Raw genomic sequence first — 23,034 nt, 5'->3', positions numbered from 1 at the left:
CCCCTCTTAGATTATGAGCTCTCCTTCCTCATCATCTTAGATTATGAGCTCTTTGGAACAGTCTTGCTACGTGTTTGGACAGCATATTGTAAATGCTATCATAATCAAAAAAATAATTGGGATGTGAAGGCCATAAAATTGGGTAACTTTCTGTAAAACTTAACATTCAAGCAGAGTTCCAAGAGCTGCCTGAATCATTGTTCATTTCACAGCACAGCAGGGAAGAGAATGAACAGGCAAACTAAATTATTGCAATTAAGCAGAAGGAAAGGAAGAGTGGAGATAGAAATAAATCAGGGAAAGGGCAGCAGTGACCAATGCTAAAACATGATCATGATTTTGCCAATTGGGATGGGAAGCAGACTGCTATCAAAATAAAAAAAAATAAATGGGAGTCTTCAGCTTTTATAGCTTGCCTCCAATCTTTCAGTTAACGTATTTGAAAATTTTAAAAGAATATACAGTTCTGCTGCATGAACTGAAACATTTAACTCTCGGCATTAGAGTCGGGCAAATAACTGATTTTTTGGTTCACTGTCAGTTCCTTTAAAAGAAATGAAAAAATTATGTTGAGTCAAAACAGAGCATTTTTGGAATTTTCAGTGAATTAAAAAGTTGGAAAAATTTTGTTTTAGGTCAAATAAAATATTTTGTTTGGGGCATTTTTAACAAAAAACAAAGGAAATGAAAGTCTAGATTCACAAAACAAGGAGGAGGAGGAGATGGTGGTGCCCCTAATAATCTGTAGCCCACTGGTTAGGGCACTCACCCAGGATGGAAAAGACAGGTTAAAATTCCCCCTCTGCCGGACTTTTTCAGGATGCACAGTTCCCTGACTACACTGTGCTATGTCCAGCAACCCAGGCTGCCTAAAGAGGCCAGTGTCTGTGCTTTGCTCTCTCTGAGAAGGCTATGAACAGCTGTAGTTGCCAGCAGTCACAAGTCATCACACTGCTCTTTATAAGCAAGCTCATTTATTTTTAAGGTGAAAGCATTACCAAAAAAAAAGCATATAAAAACAATGGGAGTTCCTATACACATGCTAAAAACCACCAGTTTTATGAGTCTCAGTAGGCCAAAGACCTTCCAACCCTTCCCAGAAAGGATTGGAGCTCCCCTTAGATAGAAGGTCCTGTCCATTTGATGGATCAGAAGGAAGATCCTGAGTCAGTTTAAACTCAGGATATTTATCCAATGTTCTTTCTTTGCCTGATGGTCTCTGGAGAATCTTGTCATAGTACTTCTCTGGAGGTGTTACAACCTGAGTGAATTTGCCTAATCAGCCCCCACTGTTCTTAGTTCCTGGAGTAGCTGTGGTCACCTTCCCTCATGAAATTTTATGCAATCCTTGGCCCACAGCAATACAGTAAGAGCTCCCAAAGATATTGCAGGAAATTGTCATATCTGTCACAAATGTGTGTTCCTCTTTCGTGTCTTGCTTAAAAACCTCAGTTTCTCAAAGCTGCAAATTTACATGGCAACAATAAAACTTTATTAAAAGATGTGAATAAACTCTCAGTCTCTGAGGATGCCCTGTCCACAAATTATACAATTCACAGAGCCAGAAGACTTCTGTCCACCAGGCTCTGCAATGCTGGGACCCTCCGGTTCCAGGGCTTGGAGCAGTAGCTTCACTATCTGCATCCAAACAGCTGGCAAAAGATTTTTTAAAAAATGCATTTGTTGTAATAGAAACACAGATATTTCATTATTTTTGTCTGTTAAGCCACAGAGCCTGTGCAAAGAGGCTCTGCAGCAGTAGCAGTTCCCAGGAGAATGATGACAGACTCTGATGGAATTTTTTATTGGTGATCAGAAGAGGCACATTGCAGCAGCCATCTTTACATTGGTGCAATGCATGCACCTATGCTGGCTCAAATGGTGTGGAAGGGGGTTCTGGACCAGGGAAACTCTTCCATTTTTCAGGACTCTGGCACCAGCTGTCCTAGATCCTCCCAGTCCTTGAGCCCAGGGTTGGACTTTAAAGGGTACACGGGGGAACTCCCTATGTGTCCTCTGCCCCTGCTTGCTTAGATGCACAGGGTCAGCCATAATCTGGCTCTTTTTATTAGCGAGTGAGCTGTGAAAACTGTGCTTGTTACCTTTCTATTTTCAGACTTGTTTTTAAATGCCTTTTTTGCCCAACTTTTGTTTGACATCACTGCTGCGCTTTCTCAATCTCTCTGCTGACAACAACACCGTGCTAGAGCCACCTTGCAATACACAGGTATCTTTCAAAGATTTCCCTTCTGATAAATACGTGATATTGTGAAGGTAAATACATCATGTGAACTACCTCACACAGTCTTGGTGCCACAATGGTGCCATGTGGCCGGCTGGGAGCTATAGAGGTGCCACAAGCTGAGATGCATTACTTAGACTTCCATCTCTTGCCTTTTACGTTAAAGCATCCCTAAAGCCAGTGCTTTTACACTTGGTTTCCCAACATCCCCGCTCTGTAAGACAAGTTCTGATGTCTATGGCTTTTTGTGATCTACACTATGCTTCCTGGCTGAGAACAACAAAACCGCTACCAGGCCCCCACACTGTCTCTTTAAAGTAGAATAATCAAGATAATTGTAATACATTCTTAGTAAAAATGCAATCTCTAACTTACGCTGCTTTAAATATAAAATAACTTATTTGTGCTTTGTGGGGAGAGTGAAGGCGGGGGGAAAACATGGGCCCCAGTCTCATGCAGTCAGGTCAAACATGCAGGTTAGCTTAGAAAGAACCAAACCATCTAGTCTTAAAATGGAACTGGATACATTTACAAACAGGATTATATGACAAGGTTGCCTGCAATAGCAGGGGACTGGACTTGATGACCCAGAAGGTCCCTTCCTATGGTTCTAACCACAAAGACGACTTTAGTGTAGGACATTGCACAGAGCACTATAATTTCTAAGTGCTACTTTAAAACATAAATTGGTAATCTTTGCATTTGAAGAAAAACAGGAACTTATTTCCAGTTAAACTAAATTAAAGCCTTAGAAATATCTGTTCAGTCTTTGGTCTTTATTTGGGAGGGTTAAGGGAGAGCTTTAAGGTGGGCTTTAGAATAAGCTGATGAGGAAAGGCTTAGCTCTACAGTGCGTTGTTTTGTTTTGTTTTAAAAATAGTGTTCCTCATCAGCTTGCAAGTCTCCATAAGAATGAGTTCATCTCCCTAAGGGCTATTTTTTTACAAACTTAGAACTGGTATAAATAGTATAAACCAGTCACTTCTTTTGTATCCAAAGTGCAAAACAGAATTTGTAAATCAACATTTTATTAAGGTTTTATTGGTGTGATTTATAATTCTTTCAAGGGGGACAGACAGTAGAAAATTACCTAACAACAAATCCAAAGCAGCAAACGCAGACAGAAACGCAAAACAACCCTACATCAGTAACCAGAGCAGTATTTTATTAAGAAAGTGATGCTGTGGTGGAGTCACCGGATGACACTGTTACACATAGTATTATAAATACTTATTCAAAGACTGAACACTGCTCACACGCTAAGAAGAAATGTGGTATTGTTGTCAGCTTTATGATTAACTCCTTTTGGGGGGAAACAGTGGCAAGCAGCAAGAAAGTTTGTTCTCCGCCTTAATCTCTCTAACTAAAGTCAATTTTTGAGGCAGAGTTGTTTCTTGGAGACTGGGCTTTGTTTTTGGGGTTGAGATTCCTGAAATAGGGAATTACCTGCATGCCATCTGTGACCACCTCCGCTCAATGAATGGTGCGTGTAATATAAACAAGTTGCACTATGAACATACCTAACTCCATGTAATTGATGTCTTCTCCACCAAGAAGCCCACCTGCAAACACCCTGACATCTGCTATCGGTTGACAGAAGGGAAACAATAATATGCTTATTGTTCTGTAGTAGATTTCAGAGTAACAGCCGTGTTAGTCTGTATTCGCAAAAAGAAAAGGAGTACTTGTGGCACCTTAGAGACTAACCAATTTATTTGAGCATAAGCTTTCGTGAGCTACAGCTCACTTCATCGGATGCATACTGTCCTGAGCTGTAGCTCACGAAAGCTCATGCTCAAATAAATTGGTTAGTCTCTAAGGTGCCACAAGTACTCCTTTTCTTTGTTCTGTAGTATACATTGCTGAAATAATACAATTTTTATTCTTCCCTAAAATTTATTAGGCAGGCCCCAATCCTGAAAATACTTATGTTAATTTTATGCTTAATTTTATGAGAGCAGGCCCATAGAGCTCAATGGGACTATGCATGTGCTTCCATGGTTTGTAGTTCATATGGATACATAAACAAAATCTACCTCGTGGCACAACATAAAGCCTTGCAGTTATCCTCAAGCCCAAGCTTTGTTTCATTCAGCATAGTCCCGTCTTCATGCAATTCTTTTTTTTAAAAATCACCTTCACATACATTACTAAGAAAAGACAGTCTCTTAACCTTGCTAATGCTCAAACCTTGATATATATATCGAGCACCAACTGGCTTTGATTATTGTAGTGCTCTTCACGCAAACAATTCTGCAAGTGCTTGGCCTCCAGTTTCTTGGAGTTTTACCCTTGACTCAAATAGGACTGAAATTAGGCAAATGCTGAGCTCTTTTGAAAATATGTGTCTGCCAGGCTCTCAGTTATAGCAAAGGCCTGGTCTACATTTAAAATTTAGCTTGACATAGCTATGGCACTTAGCATATGAAAAATCCATACCCCTGAGTGCTGTATATATGTCAACCTAACACCCAGTGTAGACAGTTAGGTCAAAGGAAAAATGCTTCCATTGCTACCATCGCTCAGGAAGGTTGAGTTCCTACAGTGACAAATTCCTTCCATTTTTGTAGTCTGCATCTATACTATGTGCTAACAGTGGCATAGGGTAGACATAGCCTAAACCATATAATTATGCTATTAGAATCATAGAACCATAGGTTTAAAAGGGATGGCAAGGGCCATCTAGTTTGACCCCCTGCCAAGAGGCAGGATTTGTTGTTTCTAAACCATCCAAGAGAAGATGGCTATCCAGCCTTCTTTTGAAAACCTCCAGTGAAGGAGCTTTCATGACCTCGCGAGGCAGTCTGTTCCATAGTCCTACTGTTCTTACAGTTAGGAAGTTTTTTCTGAGATTTAATCTAAATCTGATATGCTATAGTTTGAACCCATTGCATCTTATCCTCCGCTCTGTGGCAAGAGAGAACAACTTCTCTCCATCTTTTTTATGGCAGCCTTTCAAGTATTTGAAGACTATTATCAAGTCCTCCCTTAATCTCCTTGTTTCCAAACTAAACATACCCAATTCCTTCAGCCTTTGCTCATATGATTTGCATTCCATCCCTTTGATCATCTTTGTTGCTCACTTCTGGATCATTTCCAGTTTCTCTATATCCTTTCTATACATTGGTGACCAAAACTGGATATAGTACTCCAGCTGAGGCCTAACCAGCACCAAATACGGTGATACTATCATCTCCTGTGACTTGCATGCTATGCCTCTTTGAATGCCACCTAAATTGCATTTCCTTTTTTTGCAACAGCATCACACTGTTGATGCATGTTGAGGTTGTGATTCACCACAATTCCCAGATCCTTCTCAGCAGTGCTGTTGACAAGTCAGTTATCTTCCATTCTGTACTTGTGCGTTTGTTTTTTCTTTCTTAAATATAGCACCTTATAGTTGTCTTTGTTGAATTTCATTTTGTTGTCTCTAGCCCAGTTCTCCAAGTTATCAAGATCTCTTTAGATTTCAGCTCTATCCTCCAAAGGGTTTGAAACCCCTCCAGCTTTGTGTCATCTGCAGATCTGACCAATATGCTCTCTATTCCTACATCCAGGTCATCAATAAAGATGTTAAATATCACCAGACCCAGAACAGATCCCTGTGGAACCCCACTTGAGACTGCCTTCCAATCAGACATCATTCCATTAATAGCTACTCGTTGTTTGTGATTGTTTAACCAATTATGTATGTTGGTTGTTTAACCAATTATGTATGTTCTTCCTGGCTTTAGTCTCTACACTGACCCCCAACTCATGAATGCATCAGTGTTGATCCTTAACAACAGCATGTCACAATTTTACACATTTTCTCTCTGATGTCTTCTATCCCTTTTATTCTTCTATGCAAGGCAGGCTTCCAGCTCTAGATTCTCTGTTCTAAATTCCACCTTTTGTTGTGCTAGAATTTATCTGCCAATGCATTCAGCCTGTCCTGGTTACTTCCCCCCATCACTCCCAGCACCACCAATTTTTCAAACCGTGCTAGCTCAGTACACGGTTGGAGGGCCCCAGAGCTCAGGCTCCAGCCCGAGACCAAACATCTATACAGCAATTTTTAGCCCCACAGCCTGAGCCCTGCCCTCTGTAGACGTACCCTAAGAGTACTGTTGGATTCCTTTTTGATGCTGAGCTATCACATTACAGCATCTGTGACTAACTTTCTACCATCTCTGTTTGGCTAGGAAACATTGTACCACCCTGATGGATGAAGACCTGGCCTAAGTCATTCATGCCTTCAACACTTCTTAGCTGGATTACAGAAATGCAGTATTCCTGGGCATGAAGCCTTCAGCATTTAGGAAACTCCAACTAGTACAGAATGCTGTAGCACTTCTCAGCAACACAGGCTACCGCAAACATATCAAACCTGTCTTTTGCTCCCTACACTGACTTCCCATGGAATTTTGAATCACGTTCAAGGTCTCAGTCCTTATCTGTAAAGTGCTCCATGACCTGGGCTTAGGCTATCTAAAAGATTGTCTAAAGCTCACTGAGAAAGACCATGCTTGACAACTGTGGCATAATGGAATGCTCAACAATAAGAGTAATTCTTGTGTGTGTAGGAAACAGAACCCCCCTCTGGTTCTGTATACCCCTACATACTACCAAAACAAGAGACACCACTGCACACACTTGCTCCTCTGGGAAGAGCATGAGAGAACAAATAATATGAGACAGATGTGTAGTCACATTGCTTAATGCACTTGTGATAAATGAAGTGGGGGGTAGCTTCCTTTTATGGACACCCAGCCAGTCAGTTAGCTATAAAATCCCTCTTGGTAGCTGTTCTCTACTTGCTTTACCTATACAGGGTTAAAAAAGCCCATACGTAAAAAGAAGGGAGTGGGCACCTGGCCAAAAGAGCCAATGGGAGGGCTAGAATTTTTTAAAATTGGGAAAAAACTTTCTCCGGAGAACAACAACAGACAAAGGGAGAGGAGACGCAGAGCAGGAACCGGGCTGAGCTATGATGTAGGAAGCTTTAAGCCAGGTATGAAAAACCATCAGATCATACCTAGAGATTGCTTATCTGAAACCCCAGATACGTAAGTAAGTCAGGGAAGATCTAGAAAGACACGATTTGGGGGGGGGGGGCGTATTTCTTATTGGCTTGTGGACTCCTCTGTGCTAACTCCAGGTGCTTTTGTTTTGCTTGTAACCTTTAAGCTGAACCTCAAGAGAGCTATCTTGATGCTTAATTTTTGTAAAAAAAAATGTTGGTCTAGCAAAAAGCCTAAAGTTCCAGATGTATTTTCTTTGTTTTTTAATAAAATTTACCTTTTTTAAGAACAGGATTGGAATTTTGTGACCCTAAGAGGTTTGTGCACATGTTGTTTAATTAGCTGGTGGCAACAGCTGATTTTCTTTGGTTTTCTTTCTCAGCTTTTCCCTGGGGGTGAAAGGGCTTGAGGGTACCCCACAGGAAGGAATTCCCAAGTGTGCCTTTCTGGGTTCTCAAAAGGGTTGGGTTTTTTGGGGTTGGTTTTTTGTTGTTTTTTTTTTTTGCGCATTTGGATGGTGGCAGCATCTACCCATCCAAGGTCAGAGAGAAGCTGTAACCTTGGGAGTTTAATACAAGCCTGGAGTGGCCAGTATTAATTTTTAGAATCCTTGTGGGCCCCCCACTTCTGCACTCGAATTGCCAGAGTGGGGAATCAGCCTTGACAGCACTACTGGAAGGTGCCCAGATACTACAGTAATGAGCATGCTACAAAAACCTGAATAGTATGCTCAGCAAGTTGTAGGCATGTGAATTTATGATGGTTGCTCTAATACCTTTATGTCAGCAGTTCCCATACTGTGGGTCGTGACCTGCCATCAACATATAGGGTTGCAGGTCCAATGGGCCAGATTCAGCCAGCGAGATGATGCCAACTGCCCCCCAACATGTCAGGACCTGCTTCATAAATGCCCTGCCAGAAGACTGCCATTTTGATCACAAAGTGGTGGCCTCCATGTAGCATGACCTCACACAGAGGCCACCATTCTGTAGGTCAAAATGGTGGCTGCCTCACAGAATGAACTTGCACATATGGTGTGTGTGAGGCCACGTTATGCAGAGGCAGCCATTTTGTAAAATGGTGGCCTCCTGGCAAGGCATTTGGAGTAGGTCCAGACATGGCTGTGTGGAGGTGGCAGTGCAGACGCCATGCCATTTGCACTATCTGGCTATGCAAGCATCCACCTGAGAGATTTGAATCCAAAAGATCCTTATCTGTGGGCAGCAGCCTTATCAACAGAGCATCCTCTCTGCTTGAGCTGGTAGGAGCCTGTGCTAGACTTTTCTGAAATGGGAATCTGCAGTGGCTTGTAAGTGCCTTAAGGCAGGGCCCATATCTTTTTATGCCACCTTGAGTACCCTACTGGCAACTTGATAATCATTGTAAGTGACTGTCTTTGTGCTGCCTTCGTATCACCTAATATCCTAAGTCCTGGTTTCATTTGCTTAACAGTGAATTCTTCTGATTTGTGATAAGAGGCACAATGGACACACCTGTCATGGATGGTCTAAATAATACTTAGTCCTGCCTAGAGTGCAGGGGACTGGACTAGAAGACCTCTCAAAATCCCTTCCAGTCCTATGATTCTTACACAGAGTATCTGCTTCAACCTCCAGCAATGAATCTAGTGATGCAGTTATGAATGAAAAACAAGAGTGCAAGAAAGGTGTTTGCATATATGACAAGGCTTTCTTTGAGTATGGCTTCACCAGTGCTTTTGTCAAAAATGAAGAAAGGCCAAAACGCTACTATGTCACACAGTGTTATCTAACGAAAGCATGAAGCCTAATAAACTTAAATAGCACTTAGAAACCCTTCATGGGGAACACATAAGAAAACCAAGGTCATTTTTCCAGCACCAGAAAGAAGACCTTTTGTGTCAATAAGTGCAGTTCAAGAAAACCAAATCAGTCTCTGGCCACACTCAAAAGGCATCATTTCAGGTGCGTCAACACATCACACAGGCGAAGAAGCCTACACAATTGGAGAGACTTTGATTTATCTTCACCATATCAAATGCATCTGGCAAACAGGTGGGGAAACCAAGCAAACAAACTCAAGCCATATCATCCTCCAGCAACAGAGTGAAGTAAAGGATTGAGGCAACATCAGCAGATCAGGAACACACTTTGGTGGAGCATCTGAAAAATATGGATGCTTTTGCTCTTCAAGTTCATGTGAGCACTGAGTGCTGTGATGCACATTTCTTGGCTTTTGTGAAATACACATGGAGGGTGCAGTTGTCAAAGACATTCTGTTCGGTCTTCTTCCTTCTGGAAATGAGACAGCACAAGGAATGTTCAATGTGCTACATGGCTACACGCAAGACAAAAATACCTTGTGTGATAGCATAGTGGACTTTTGCACAGATGGAGCTCTGTCTATGGCAGGCCACAAAGCAGGTCTTGGTAAAGAAAATTGCTCCATCTTGCGTGTGGACTCACTGTATGATTCACAGAGAACAACTGGCATCTAAAGTTGAGTCCAGAGCCTGGTGAAGTTTTGTGAAATACATCAAGATTCAGTCTCTTCACGCACGTCCGTTTGGAAAACCGTGTGAAGACGTGGGATCCAAGCATGATGTGTTGTTCCACACTGAAACTTATTGACTCTTGAGAGGAAAAGTACTGGGATGATTTTTTGAAGTGAGAGCTGAGCTGCATGCCTATGCAATAGACTGGAAAAAGAGTGAATCTGGTGATTTTCTATGTGACCAAAGGATGTTGTGCCTTCTTGCTTATGTCACACAGACATATTTGGAAAACTGAATGAATTGAATACAGGCCTGCAAGGAAAGAACACCCAAATCCTTCAGCTGAGGGACTAAATTACAGGATTCATGAAGAAAAAAGTTTTCTGAAAGAATAATCTATTGAAGACAAACGATGAGTCCTTCCTGCAGTATTGCAAGTTCCTGGCTGACAATGAAATTATTCACCCCCCACACAGATGATGGCTGAACATCTCAGCCAGATGGAGGAATTGTTTGCATCCTTTTCCCCTGATTTGGACATGACAAAAGTATGATGGGGTGCAAAACCCCTTTCAGTGCAAGCCTTCTGTCATGGATTTGCCAAGCAGCTGAAATTGAACAGCTTATTGAAATTTCCTGAGATCGATTCTTGTGAGGAACATATGCCCAGTGTTCTCTCTTGTAGTTCTGATTCACTGTCCTGAATGAATATCTTGCATTCTTAACATGTGTCTTGAAACAGATGGTGCAGTGAGCAAGCATGTATTTCTGTGAAGCTGGATTTAGCACACTTGTGTCATAGAATCATAGAATATTAGGTTGGAAGAGACCTCAGGAGGTCATCTAGTCCAACCCCCTGCTCAAAGCAGGACCAACACCAACTAAATCATCCCAGCCAGGGCTTTGTCAAGCCGGGCCTTAAAAACCTCTAAGGATGGAGATTCCACCACCTCCCTAGGTAACCTATTCCAGTGTTTCACCACCCTCCTAGTGAAATAGTGTTTCCTAATATCCAACCTAGACCTCCTCCATTGCAACTTGAGACCATTGCTCCTTGTTCTGTCATCTGCCGCCACTGAGAACAGCCGAGCTCCATCATCTTTGGAACCCCCCTTCAGGTAGTTGAAGGCTGCTATCAAATCCCCCCCTCACTCTTATCTTCTGCAGACTAAATCATCCCAGTTCCCTCAGCCTCTCCTCGTAAGTAATGTACCCCAGCCCCCTGATCATGTTCATTGCCCTCCGCTGGGACTCTCTCCAATTTGTCCATATCCTTTCTGTAGTGGGGGGCCCAAAACTGGATTCAGTACTCCAGATGTGGCCTCACCAGTGCCGAATAGAGGGGAATAATCACTTCCCTTGACCTGCTTTCAGTGCTCCTCCTAATGCAGCCCAATATGCCATTAGCCTTCTTGGCAACAAGGGCACACTGCTGACTCATATCCAGCTTCTCATCCACTGTAATCCTCAAGTCCTTTCCTGCAGAGCTGCTGCTTAGCCAATCGGCCCCCAGCCTGTAGCGGTGCACGGGATTCTTCCATCCTAAGTGCAGGACTCTGCACTTGTCTTTGTTGAACCTCATCAAATTTCTTTTGGCTCAATCCTCCAATTTGTCTAGGTTCCTCTGGACTCTATCCCTACCCTCCAGCGTATCTACCTCTCCCCACAGCTTAGTGTCATCCGCAAACTTGCTGAGGGTGCAGTTCATCCCATCATCCAGATCATTAATAAAGATGTTGAACAAAACCGGCCCCAGGACCGACCCCTGGGGCACTCCACTTGATTCCGGCTGCCAACTAGACACCGAGCCATTGATCACTACCCGCTGAGCCCGACAATCTAGCCAGCTTTATATCCATCTTGTAGTCCATTCATCCAATCCATACTTTTTTAACTTGCTGGCAAGAATACTGTGGGAGACCGTATCAAAAGCTCTGCTAAGGTCAAGATATATCATGTCCACTGCTTTCCCCACATCCACAGAGCCAGTTATCTCATCCTAGAAGGCAATCAGGTTGGTCAGGCATGACTTGCCCTTGGTGAATCCATGTTGTCCATCAAGTCTCCATATCGATCTGTCGCTGATGTCACATCGGAAATTAGATGTACAATTTCTACCATGCCCTGGACTTCAAGAAGCTGGGTTGCAACATGCAAGCCCACATGTCACAATAGAAGGCATTAAATAAAATACTTAATGTGTAAATTCCTTGGATTCTTTTGTCACTATGTTGCTATATAGGGTCACAGGAAAAGGTAAGTCTCAAAGTGGGGTCATGCAGGCAAAAAGTTGAGGAACCCCTGCTCAAGCCAACACCATCCATATCCAACAACAGCACTCTCAGTAGCTTCTGGGAGCACTGGTACTAAACAAGTGACTTCTGCCTCATGCTAGTCTTCAATTACTTCATTGCCTGGAGGTATAGAATGAGGAGAAGCACACACCAAGGGTGGTCACCTGAAATGTAACATACTGTGCAGTCACGAGTGCCAAATAAAACTTTTCCATGAGCTCCTCCATTATTTGGTGATTTTCTTTGGCTCTATTCAAAACCACACATTTAATTGTACTTTAAAATCCATGTTCAAAAGCAGATCCTGAATGTAAGTAAGTTTTCCCAGTTCATTTTGTAAAAGGAGATAGGATTTTTGCCATATGGCTACAGCACGAACGTAGTTGCTGTTAGCAATCCACAAGACCATGTTTGTTGTTTTCTCTTGAATTATATGCTCTGTATGAGTTTGGCAGTAATTTATTCTGAAAACCAGTTACTTGATGCCTTTAAAAGAGTAAATAATTGAACATGTTCATATGTCATAGCAAAAATAACCTTGTTATCTGAAACTGTATGCATATGGTTATGCAATGTGTTATATTTTATAGAATTCTGCATATTGTTTTATACATTTGAACAGAAAACCCAGCAGGCTGGGTGAATTTGTCCCCAGATCCGTAATCTCTCAGATTACAATCTACCCATATTAAAAAATAAATTAAAGGAAGTGATCTACTTGAAATACATTGGAATAAGAGTCATGAGAAACCCAGAATCCTTCCACTCATATGGAGCACATTAGCAAATTGAATCAACAGCTTTAAAGAAAGAGATGGATGACTCTTGAAGAACAGTATTTTAGGTTCTGTTGTGGAATGCATAAATCAGTAACAAAATACTTCAACCTACCTCACCATAGATAAACTGTGAGGAAAATAGAAAGGTCTCCAATAAAAACACTAAAAGCGAAAGTATGGTGTTTTTTCTACAAATTTTAAAAAACACAAACCTGCCTTACCTCTCAAACTAAAAAGTTCCAAATTTGTAAGGATTTTGGATTTTCCCTCAAAGTTTTTCTGTGTGTCATAGAACTGAATTGAGTCATAGAAATGGAGGGTTAAGAGGGACCTCGAGAGGTCATGTAGTCCATCCCGCACTCCCTCCCCAGCCTCCCCCCACACTGAGGCAAGATTAGGTATACCAACACTATCCCTGACAGGCGTAGGTGCCAACTCCATGGGTGCTCCAGGGTTGGGGGCAGGGCATGGGGCAGAGCAGAGGGAGCCGAGCACCCCCTGGGTAGAGAGGAAGTTGGTGCCTATGCTGACAGCTGTTTCTCTCTCCGCTTTTAATCGTTCAGGACATATTTTAAAATCTACAGGTTAAAACTGCCAGATTTTAATTGAACTTCCTGTTAAAATGTATGCATAAAATATGCAACCTTCTGAAATTTTGTTTAACCATTTCCCCCAGAGAGACTATTTACTTTCAGGCTTTGATAAGATCTCATCTCTGTGTTTGTTGAGCATCTCACAAACATTAATGAATTTAGCCTTAAATGCCAGGTATGGAAGCATTATTTTACAAATGGGGAAATGAGGCAGAGGGAGATAAAATTTTCACCCAGAATTCCAGTTGAAATCACTGGGACTTGAGGGTACCCATAACCTTTTAAAATTGGCCTAATGTGATTTACCTACCATGACATAGGCAGCCTGTGGCAGAGGGTGGAAGAGAACCCATTCCAGTCTTTTCATACATCCTTCTCCACACTTTTAATCTCCTGTCCTTCTACTCATTATTTTCATGTATGCCATCTTGATTTCTATATCAGGGCTGAGAGCTATAACTGAAGGTGCCTTCTGGAATAAAGATCTGTGAGCTGGGAACAGAATAAAGAATGGATGAATAAGGAGAAAGAAAAAGAAAGATACTGATATCTTCATGCAATCCATTGACTGCACCAGTTTAATTGAAAACAGAATTTTACTTCCTTGGTTATAAGAACATAATCTTATCTTATAAGCAGTATCTTATAGTGCTGTAAGATACTAGGTGATATAGAGAGAAACAATCCACAGAATTTCAGCCTCAACTAATATTTTCACTATAATTTGTGAACATGAAGCAACAAGATTCAATATAATCAAGGAGGACTAAAATCTATAAATGGTAATGTGTTAGGGGTTAAAAGTCTTTTAAAAAAAGAAACGTCTAAACCTGATAAATACTAGTTCTGAGACAACGGGGTATTGAATCAAAGACCTTTGAAATCATCAGGAATTTTTCTATTGATTTTATAGGATCATAGAAATGTGGAGCTTGAAGAGACATCAAGAGCTTTAGTCAAGCACCTTGCACTGAGGCAGGACCAAATATCCCTAGACCATTCCTGACAGTGTTTTTCTAACCTGGTCTTAAAAACCTCCAGTGATGGGGATTCCGTAACCTCCCTTGGAAGACTCATTCAGAGCTTAACTATCCTTATTGTTAGAAAGTTTTTCCTGCTATCAAACCTAAATCTCCCTTGCTCCAAATTAATCCCATTACTTCTTGCCCTACCTTCCATGGACATGGAGAACAATTGTTCTCGGTCCTCTTTATAGCAGCCCTTAACATATTTGAAGACCACTGTCTGGTCACCCCTCAGTCTTTTTTCCTCAAGATTAAACATTCCTTTTTTAAAAAACTTTTCCTCACAGGTCAGGTTTTCTAAATCTTGTATCATTTTTGTTGCTCTCCTCTGGCCTCTTTCCAATTTGTCAACATCTTTCCTAAACTGTGGTGCCCAGAACTGAATACAGTACTCCAGCTGAAGCCTCACCAGTGCCGAGTAGAGTGGGAGAATTGCCTCCCATGACTTACATACTACACTCCTGTTAATACATCCTAGAATGATATAAACCTTTTTTGCACCTGCATCATATTGTTGACTCATATTCAATTGTGATCCACTACAACCCCCAGATCCTTTTCACCAGTATCACCACCTAGCTATTTATTCCCCATTTTATAGTTGTCTGTTTGATTTTTCCTTCCTAAGTGAAGTTCACAGACAGTCCTCTTGGGTATTCCTATTTATCTTGACAAATTTGCCTGTGTGATAGACCATCCCTTACACCAAAAATCACAATAATTTCAGGTTACTTCCAATCCCAAAGGAACAGTCACTTACCCCAGGTCAATGGTACTTCAGATCTCAAACCAAAGACAACACTTGTAGTCAATCCTATCACAGTAACTAACAATAGATTAAGAAAAAGAAATGAGAGTTATTTACAAAGTTAAAGCAGGTGAACATTCTTAGGTGCCAAAAGGTAATAGTAGCTGCTATAATGTGCAAGCTTTATATGTCCTTTAGGGCTAACCCAAACCAAGCAGCTTGGGAATCCCTTGCTTATGCTTAGAAATATTGCTCTCTCTCTGAATTCCAAGCAGCATAGTGATACAGTTCCTTTTGGTCAGAGATGGTTATTCCCTTCCCTTAGAGCTCAAACTAAAGGAATAAGTGTGGTACCTGTCTCCTCTTCATGGGTGTATGTGGGAGGGAGAGGTGGCAGGCAATCAACAAAGACTTTGTCCTTTCATGTTTCACAATGCCTCATTTGGTTTCAAGGGACCTTCTTGTCTGCAAAACCAGCACTTTACACTAATTAATGCTTCTTTCCTGTTTGGTGAGTTACACAATTACAAAGGTTTACAATGCTAACACTCAATCTAACTTTATACCATGGGCTACAGATATAATAAGAGAGATCAATACATGCAGCATCCTACAACCATTTCATCAAATCTAAACACTAACCACATTCTTAACATCTTAACATCTATTTTAACAATGCTAAAACACAGGTGAGTTGTACTGGTTTCCACCTATGCATTTCTCAGTGTTCAGTGGGGCCTAAGGGCTTTGGCATGAGCTAGCACCTGGTCCGCCAGCATCATATGCTTCACTCCATTATCCAAGTAATTAATGCAAATATTGAGTAGTACTGGACCCTCTGGGATTCCACTAGATTCATCCTCCCAGCTTGAAAGTGAAACATTGATAACAACTTTTTGAGTACAGTCTTTCAATCAGTAGTGCACCCACCTTACAGTAATTTAATCTAAACCACATTCCCCTAATTTGCTTCTGAGAACCTCATGTGGGACAGATTTCAACAGGCTTTTGGATCAGATTTTTAAGCAGTTCTTGGCAACTCAGCAACTTAGAATCATTTTCTTCATACATTTCATGGTAACTAGCCACATAATAGATAAAATACATTAAGGATGGTATCTGTTCTTACCCCTACTGTTTGGCACTGTACTGTATGGGGAAAGTGTCTACAGTAAGGGACAAGGAGAAGGAACTGAGATTCTGTGATGGAGTCACTATGAGATTTTCCCACGCTAACGTAACACAGAAAATTAAGTCTCCCAATTTGGAAAATACGGATAATGACACTGACACATGTTTGTGCTGTGCTTTCAGAGCGACAGATGAAGAGAGCTATATAATGCCAAGTATTTTTCTTGTCTACATGTCCAATGTTGAACAGATATAAAAGTAGGGTTATTCTTCTCAGTGCAATTCCAGGTACCATATTCTGCAATGAACATACTTGAATAATTAAAGTGGCCAGAAAACAGAATTGCCTTCCTGTAAAAAAATTTTGGGGGGAAAAAAAGTCCCAAATTGGGATAAAAAGTCAAAAATTTGAATTTTTTCATGGGATGGAAAGTCTCAGATAATTTCAGTTGGGAGAATGATTCAGATTCCTCCCCAGGCTGCCTGATTCCCTAGGGAAAGCCACATGCCCAAGGGGCTGGGCAGCCTGGGAGTTGGAGAGCCAGTTGCCCACGCAGTTGGTAACCCATGGAGTGGATTCTCAGGGGAATGGGACAACTGGCTGCCCAGGTTTCATGGATTCACAGGTTTGGTGCTCTTGAACAGCTCTGGAATGAGCCTTTTAGTATGTCAACCCACTTAGGGTCACATTCTGTTGCTGGAGTAAGCCCCTTGGCTTCACCGCCTCCTGGGACTGAACTTCAGGGCCTTGATCACCCCTGCTTCAGTCAGTGAGTGCACCTGGACTGTACACTTGGGGAGACTTATTCACCCAAAGGGAGCAATGCAATCCCGACTTCCTGGCTCTGGAGTGACTCTGCCAGTGTTGTGAAAACAGAAGGATTTATTAGATGTCTGGAACACAACATAGAAAGTCCTTCTGTTAACAGAGAAAGGAAAATTACAGCAGTGTCTATCTGGGTCAGTCCCAGAGGTCTCTCTGACCCCCTCTTTAGCCCCAGTCCAGAAGTGTCTCTTGCTTCCAGCAGCCCACATTTAACAACCCCCAGGGGCCCCTCCTTAGTCCTTTGTTCTTGTTCCCAGGAAACAGTCACCTGGCCATCTTTCTTAGTCTTTTGTTCTCCAGCTGCTCTCATTTGGGACACAGCCAAATTCTGTCCATCCAGCCTACAAAATCCCAGTTCATTCAACAAGGCTGTGCATGTTATAAGAGTACAAATAGCTCCTTTTTTTACATTCTTATCAATGGTATGACAGTAGCACCAACAGTCCCCAACCTCTATATGTTTATGTAGTGAGATCCAGCCCTTGTCCTATGAACTTACATTTTAAATAGATAAGATAGACAAAGGATGAGAGAAAGGAGGTATTATCTTCCCTTGCTTACAGATGGGATCTAATTCCAGCAAGATAGAGGGCATGTCTAAATTTGAGCTGAAAGGTGTGATTCCCAGCTCACGCAGATGTACCCACACTAATGCCTAAAAATAGCAGCGTGTCCATGTTGGCATAGGTGGCAGGTCAGACTAGCTGTCTGAGTACGTACCCAATGGGTCAAATGGGAATGTAATTGGGGCAGCTCGCCCAAGCTGCCATGGACACACTGCTATTTTTAGGCACTACCTTGAGCAGAGCTAGCATGCGTATGTCTACATGAGCTCAAAAAATCACACCTCTCAGCTCAAATGTAGACGTATCCTAAATGACATGTCCAAGTTTACACAGGATACCTGGTGTAGTACCTTAACCACAAACCACCCTCCTCCTCAGTCATGGCACCCAGTGGTGCACTGCAGCTGCAAAAGAGCAGGACCTGGCCTTCCTTCTTCCTTGCACTCTTGTCAACATTCTAAAGCAGATACTGGTGCCTATTACCTACTGCTCATCTCTGGAACTGCTGTAAGGCTACGTTTTCCTGCAGTTGTGTGGTTCAGAATGTGCAAGAAAGGGGAGTGAATCTGCCACTGGGGAACATGATTCACTTAACTGCTGGCTCTGCTGTGTAAAAGAGAGCACAGAATTCTTTATGTCCCTAGAAGTGGTACTTACACATGGTGAGTACCCAAGGACTTCTTCCTCTGTGGATGTTCCTTCATAGGCCTAAAAACATAATCAAGTCACAAATGCTTTTTTTTAAAAGGAGAATGGTAATTATTAGAAACATTCAGCGGAGAGGATGCTGCTACTGAAAATGTAGAGACTGTATCTTTGTATGTGTTTATACCATGCCTAGCCAAGGGAACCAAATTCCTGCATCAAATCACTCAGCACTACTGCCATATTGAATAAATATGATCATTCAGAACATAAGAACAAAAGGATACCAATGGTCCATCTAGCCCCAAATCCTGTCATCCAACAGTAGCCAGAGCCAGTTGCTTCAGAGGGAATGAACAGAACAGGGCAATTATTCAGTGATCCATTCCACATTGTCCAATCTCAGCTTCTGGCACTCAGAGGCTCAGGGACACCCAGAGCATCAGGTTGCATCCCTGACCATCTTGGCTAATAGCCATTGATGGACCTATCTGCCACAAACTTACCTAGTTCTTTTTTTTGAACCCTGTTATATTTTTGGCCTTCACAACATCCTCTGGCAATGAGTTCCACATGTTGACTGTGCACTGTGTGAAGAAATACTTCCTTATGTTTGTTTTAAACATGCTTCCTATTAATTTAATTGGGTGACTCCTGGCTCTCATGTTACATGAAGGAGTAAATAACACTTCCCTATTCACTTTCTTTACACCAGTCATGATTTTATAGACCTCTCTCATATCCCCCCTTAGTTTTCTCTTTTGTAAACTGAACAGTCCCAGTCTTTTTAATCTCTCCTCATGTGGAAATTGTTCCATACCCCTAATCAATTCTGTTGCCCGTCTCTGTATCTTTCCCAACTCTAATATATTTCTTAAGGTAGGACAACCAGAACTACACACAGTATTCAAGGTGTGGGTGTACCATGGATGTATATAGTGGCATTGTGATACTTTGTGTCTTATCTGTCCCTTTCCTAATGGTTCCTAATATTCTGTTAGCCTTTTTTATGCCACTGCACGCTAAGCGGATTTTTCAGAGAACCATCCACAATGACTCCAAGATCTCTTTCTTGCGTGGTCCCGTCATTTTGTATGTTGAGTTGGGGTTATTTTTTTCCAAATGTGCAGTACTTTGCACTTATCAGCATCGAATTTCCTCTGCTATTTTGTTGCCCAGGCAACCCAGTTTTGTGAGATCCCTTTGTAATTCTTCGCCATCAGTTTTGGACTTAACCGTTTTGAGTAATTTAGTGTTGTCTGCAACCTTTGCCACCTCACTGTTCACCCCCTTTTCCAGCTCATTTATGAATATGTCGAACACCACAGGTCCTAGTACAGATCCCTGATGGACACAGTTATTTACTTCGCTCCATTCTGAAAACTGACCATTGTTTCCTACTCTTTGTTTCCTGTCTTTTAACCAGTTACTGATCCATGAGAGGACCTTCCTTCTTATCCAATAACCGCTTACCTTACTCAAGAGCCTTTGACGTGAGACCTTATTAAAGGCTTTCTGGAAGTCCAAGCATGACTGGATCACCCTTGTCCACATGTTTGATGATACCCTCAAAGAATTCTAATAGGTTGGTGAGGCATGATTTCCCTTTACAAAAGTTGTGTTGACTCTTCTCGAAAATATCATGTTCATCTAGGAGTCTGTCAATTCTGTTATTTACTATAGTTGCAACCAATTTGCCTACTACTGAAGTCAGACTTACTGGCCTGTAATTGCCAGGATCACCTCTGAGCCTGTTTTTAAAAATTGGTGTTACATTACCTATCCTCCAGTTATCTGGTACAGAGGCTGATTTAAGCGATAGGTTACATCATTGTCACATCAAACACTCATTCCCAGTGGCACTGAAAAGGCACCTCGTTGTGTTCAAGATGGTAAAAGACGGTTAGTCTCTGGCAACAGAAAAGGAGTCAGACTGGAGGCCTGTGCAAACAGGTTCCTGCTGCCAGAAGCCATGATTCAGGAAAACAGTTATCACATGCTAAGCACGTGATCAAGTACCATTGACTTCAATTGGTGCTTTCAGTTGCAAATGGGGGCCAGTGGGGAAAGAGGTATCAGTAGCCTCTTAGGATTCTTATTCCATTGGAAGAGTAAGTTGACATGACCCTTTGCCCTGTAGAGCCATACCATGAGGAGGAAAGTGCTACTAATGTCTACCCTCATATTCTGAGAGAGAAGAGCCTGATGACATAAGCCAGCTTTTTACCCTAAGAAATGTTATAGAATGAAAGCCTAATGACATAAGCCAGCTGCCTAGTGGCTTTTTACCCTAAGAAATGTTATAGAATGAAAGCCTGGTGCCTGTAGCCCTGGAGTAGCTGGCAGCTGCGCTTTCATGGAGTTGTGTGCAACCCCAATGGTAGCAGCACTAGCAGGTGCAATTTTAATTAAAATGAAATTATGCTAACATTCCTTAATAATGATTAAACAGGGCATGGTGTGACTGAGGAGGAGGAAGTCACTTTCATGTTTATACATGATTATGCTAAAAGGTTCATTTGTTGGGTTAAAAGACTAAGTTTCGTACTTTACATGTAACTAGATTCTTTATAGTATATTGCCAAGTGCACTATTTACTGCTAATGAGCTTGTGAAGGATGAGAAGTTTGTTCTTGCTTTCACAGTAGTGGATTTTAAAGAAATTTCTCGTTCAAACAAAGAGGAAAATGCTCTAGGCTCCAACACATCACTCTGATCGATCGGTCCTTCAGCCCTCATATAGATTGTGCGGAACACAACACATCTTCCAACACAACATGCCAAGACGGAAACAGTGAAATCACTTACCATTTTGGCCAGATTAAATCAGCACTTAAATTAAGTCACATTCAGGTCAACCAGCTCCTCTCCAGCTTGTTTCCTTTTGTTGCTGTTGCTGTTTTAGGTGTCATGGGGTATCAACACTGATTGTGATTCTTGCTTTACTTCAGCTGCTGGTGCTGTTGGAGACAAGACAAGAAGGAACAAAACATCAGAAGGATAGGATGGCTGACTGAGTAGCCATATGCAGCCTGACACAGCTACCTTTTGTTCTGCAGCATGTAGACCAAATGATCGATATGTAATTTATTTGAACAAAAAGTTGAAAATCATATATTGAAGGAGGTAATCCTGGATGAATTCGAATGATTTTCCAGTCGACAAACTCATCCCTGCCAAAGTCACATGGAAAGGAAATGTTATTTAAGAGTTGTCTGTAGCAGGTGTGATGTTGCAAAGGATGTTACAGCAAGAGACAGAACACTGCAGGAGGTGTTAGAGGGAAGTGAGAATCGGTAGGGGGTTAGTGAACTCATTCCAATTTCCACACAATTATATTGACATTAGGGAAGAAAACTACATAAAGAATCCAGAGACTTCACTGTATGTAAATCACAAATTTACTGAAGCATATCATCAGACTGTCTTTTACAAAGAGGTGCAATTTGGGAACACAGAGGATGTCGGTGGCAAAGATTCTGTTTTCCTCCTGAGCTAACGGATGAAGCATTGTTCGTTGGAACATAATTGGGAGTTAATAACTGATAAACCTTTGCCAGCCTCTTCTGGTTTGTTCTGTTATTGAAAGGTACAGCAAATGAATTTGGCATAGCAATAACTTACAACCAGGGGTGTGCCAAAAGTCTGCAAAGGTCTTCAAACCCCTACAAAGGGCACCAATATCTTAGTATTTTGGGCTATTGTTATGAGACAACAGCTCCTTGATTATAAATTTCATTTTCCCAAAATAATGTTGTTGCAGGGTGACTGTCCCCTTTAAGAGGAAGCGGGGGGTCCAGTGCAACTGTGACCAATTACCTTTTTCCGTTCTTTCTGATTATCTGCTGCCCAGTTGGACTTAAGGTAAGGCACCTGTCCCTTATAAAGACGGAGACAGCAGTGGATTGAAGCTGCAGAGTTAGAAGGGCTGCTGCAACCTACAGAAGAATCTCAGATTTCCGGGACTAAAAGACTCCGGCCAGGCAGGGCTAGGAGTGGCCTGTGAAAAGCAAGGGAAGACTCCATGCAGGAGGGGAGAGAAGGATTGTCTTCTGCGAGAAGCCCCCACACTGAGTATTGTGAATTGTATGTAAATGAATAAGATGCAGAAGGGAATTGTTTTAAGGACTCCGGACTGGTGAAGATTATTTAAAAAACCCTGAAAGGGTCAAGGGAGGGGGAGACAGATCGTGGCAGGGTGCTGCAGAGCTACCTCTGGCCAGCAGGGGGTGCTACTGGGCAGGTGTGCCCTTTTACAAGTGTCTTAAAAGCCACTTTTAGTTCTGTGAGGGGTAGAAGCGCATGCATTGTGCCTATAAGGATCAGATGCCCAAGAGTTCTGAAGGAACTCAAATGTGAAATTGCAGAACTACTAACTGATGTAACCTATAATTTAAATCAGCTTCTGTACCACATGAGTAGAGGATAGCTAATGTGACGCCAATTTTGAAAAAGGGCTCCAGAGGTGATCCTAGCAATTACAGGCTAGTAAGCTTGACTTCAGTACTGGGCAAAGTGGTTGAAACTATGGTAAAGAACAAAATTGTCAGACACATAGATGAACATAATTTGTTGGGGAAGAGTCAACATATTTTTTGTAAAGGGAAATCATGCCTCATCAATCTGCTAGAATTCTTTGAAGGGGTCAACAAGCACATGGACAAGGGGAATCCAATGGATACAGTGTACTTAGTTTGTTAATTATTAGA

At 41.9% G+C, this 23,034-nt stretch overlaps 1 long non-coding RNA gene across 1 annotated transcript in view; it reads right to left on the bottom strand.

The window, feature by feature from the left end:
- The window catches only part of LOC141988119 (uncharacterized), a 216,937-nt gene extending 195,428 nt beyond the window's left edge, over nucleotides 1-21,509 (bottom strand). Inside the window, exons 1-4 of the long non-coding RNA XR_012639659.1 lie at nucleotides 21,371-21,509; nucleotides 21,134-21,285; nucleotides 15,170-15,235; nucleotides 13,695-13,876 (exon numbers count right to left, since the gene is read on the bottom strand). This is a non-coding gene — a long non-coding RNA (uncharacterized LOC141988119). The remainder of the gene's footprint in view (nucleotides 1-13,694; nucleotides 13,877-15,169; nucleotides 15,236-21,133; nucleotides 21,286-21,370) is intronic.
- Between the last annotated feature and the right edge of the window lie 1,525 nt (nucleotides 21,510-23,034).

The sequence above is a fragment of the Natator depressus genome, chromosome 5 (genome assembly GCF_965152275.1).
Source record: "Natator depressus isolate rNatDep1 chromosome 5, rNatDep2.hap1, whole genome shotgun sequence".
In the NCBI taxonomy this organism is placed as follows: domain Eukaryota; kingdom Metazoa; phylum Chordata; order Testudines; family Cheloniidae; genus Natator; species Natator depressus.
This window is presented reverse-complemented; position numbering and strand designations above follow the sequence as displayed.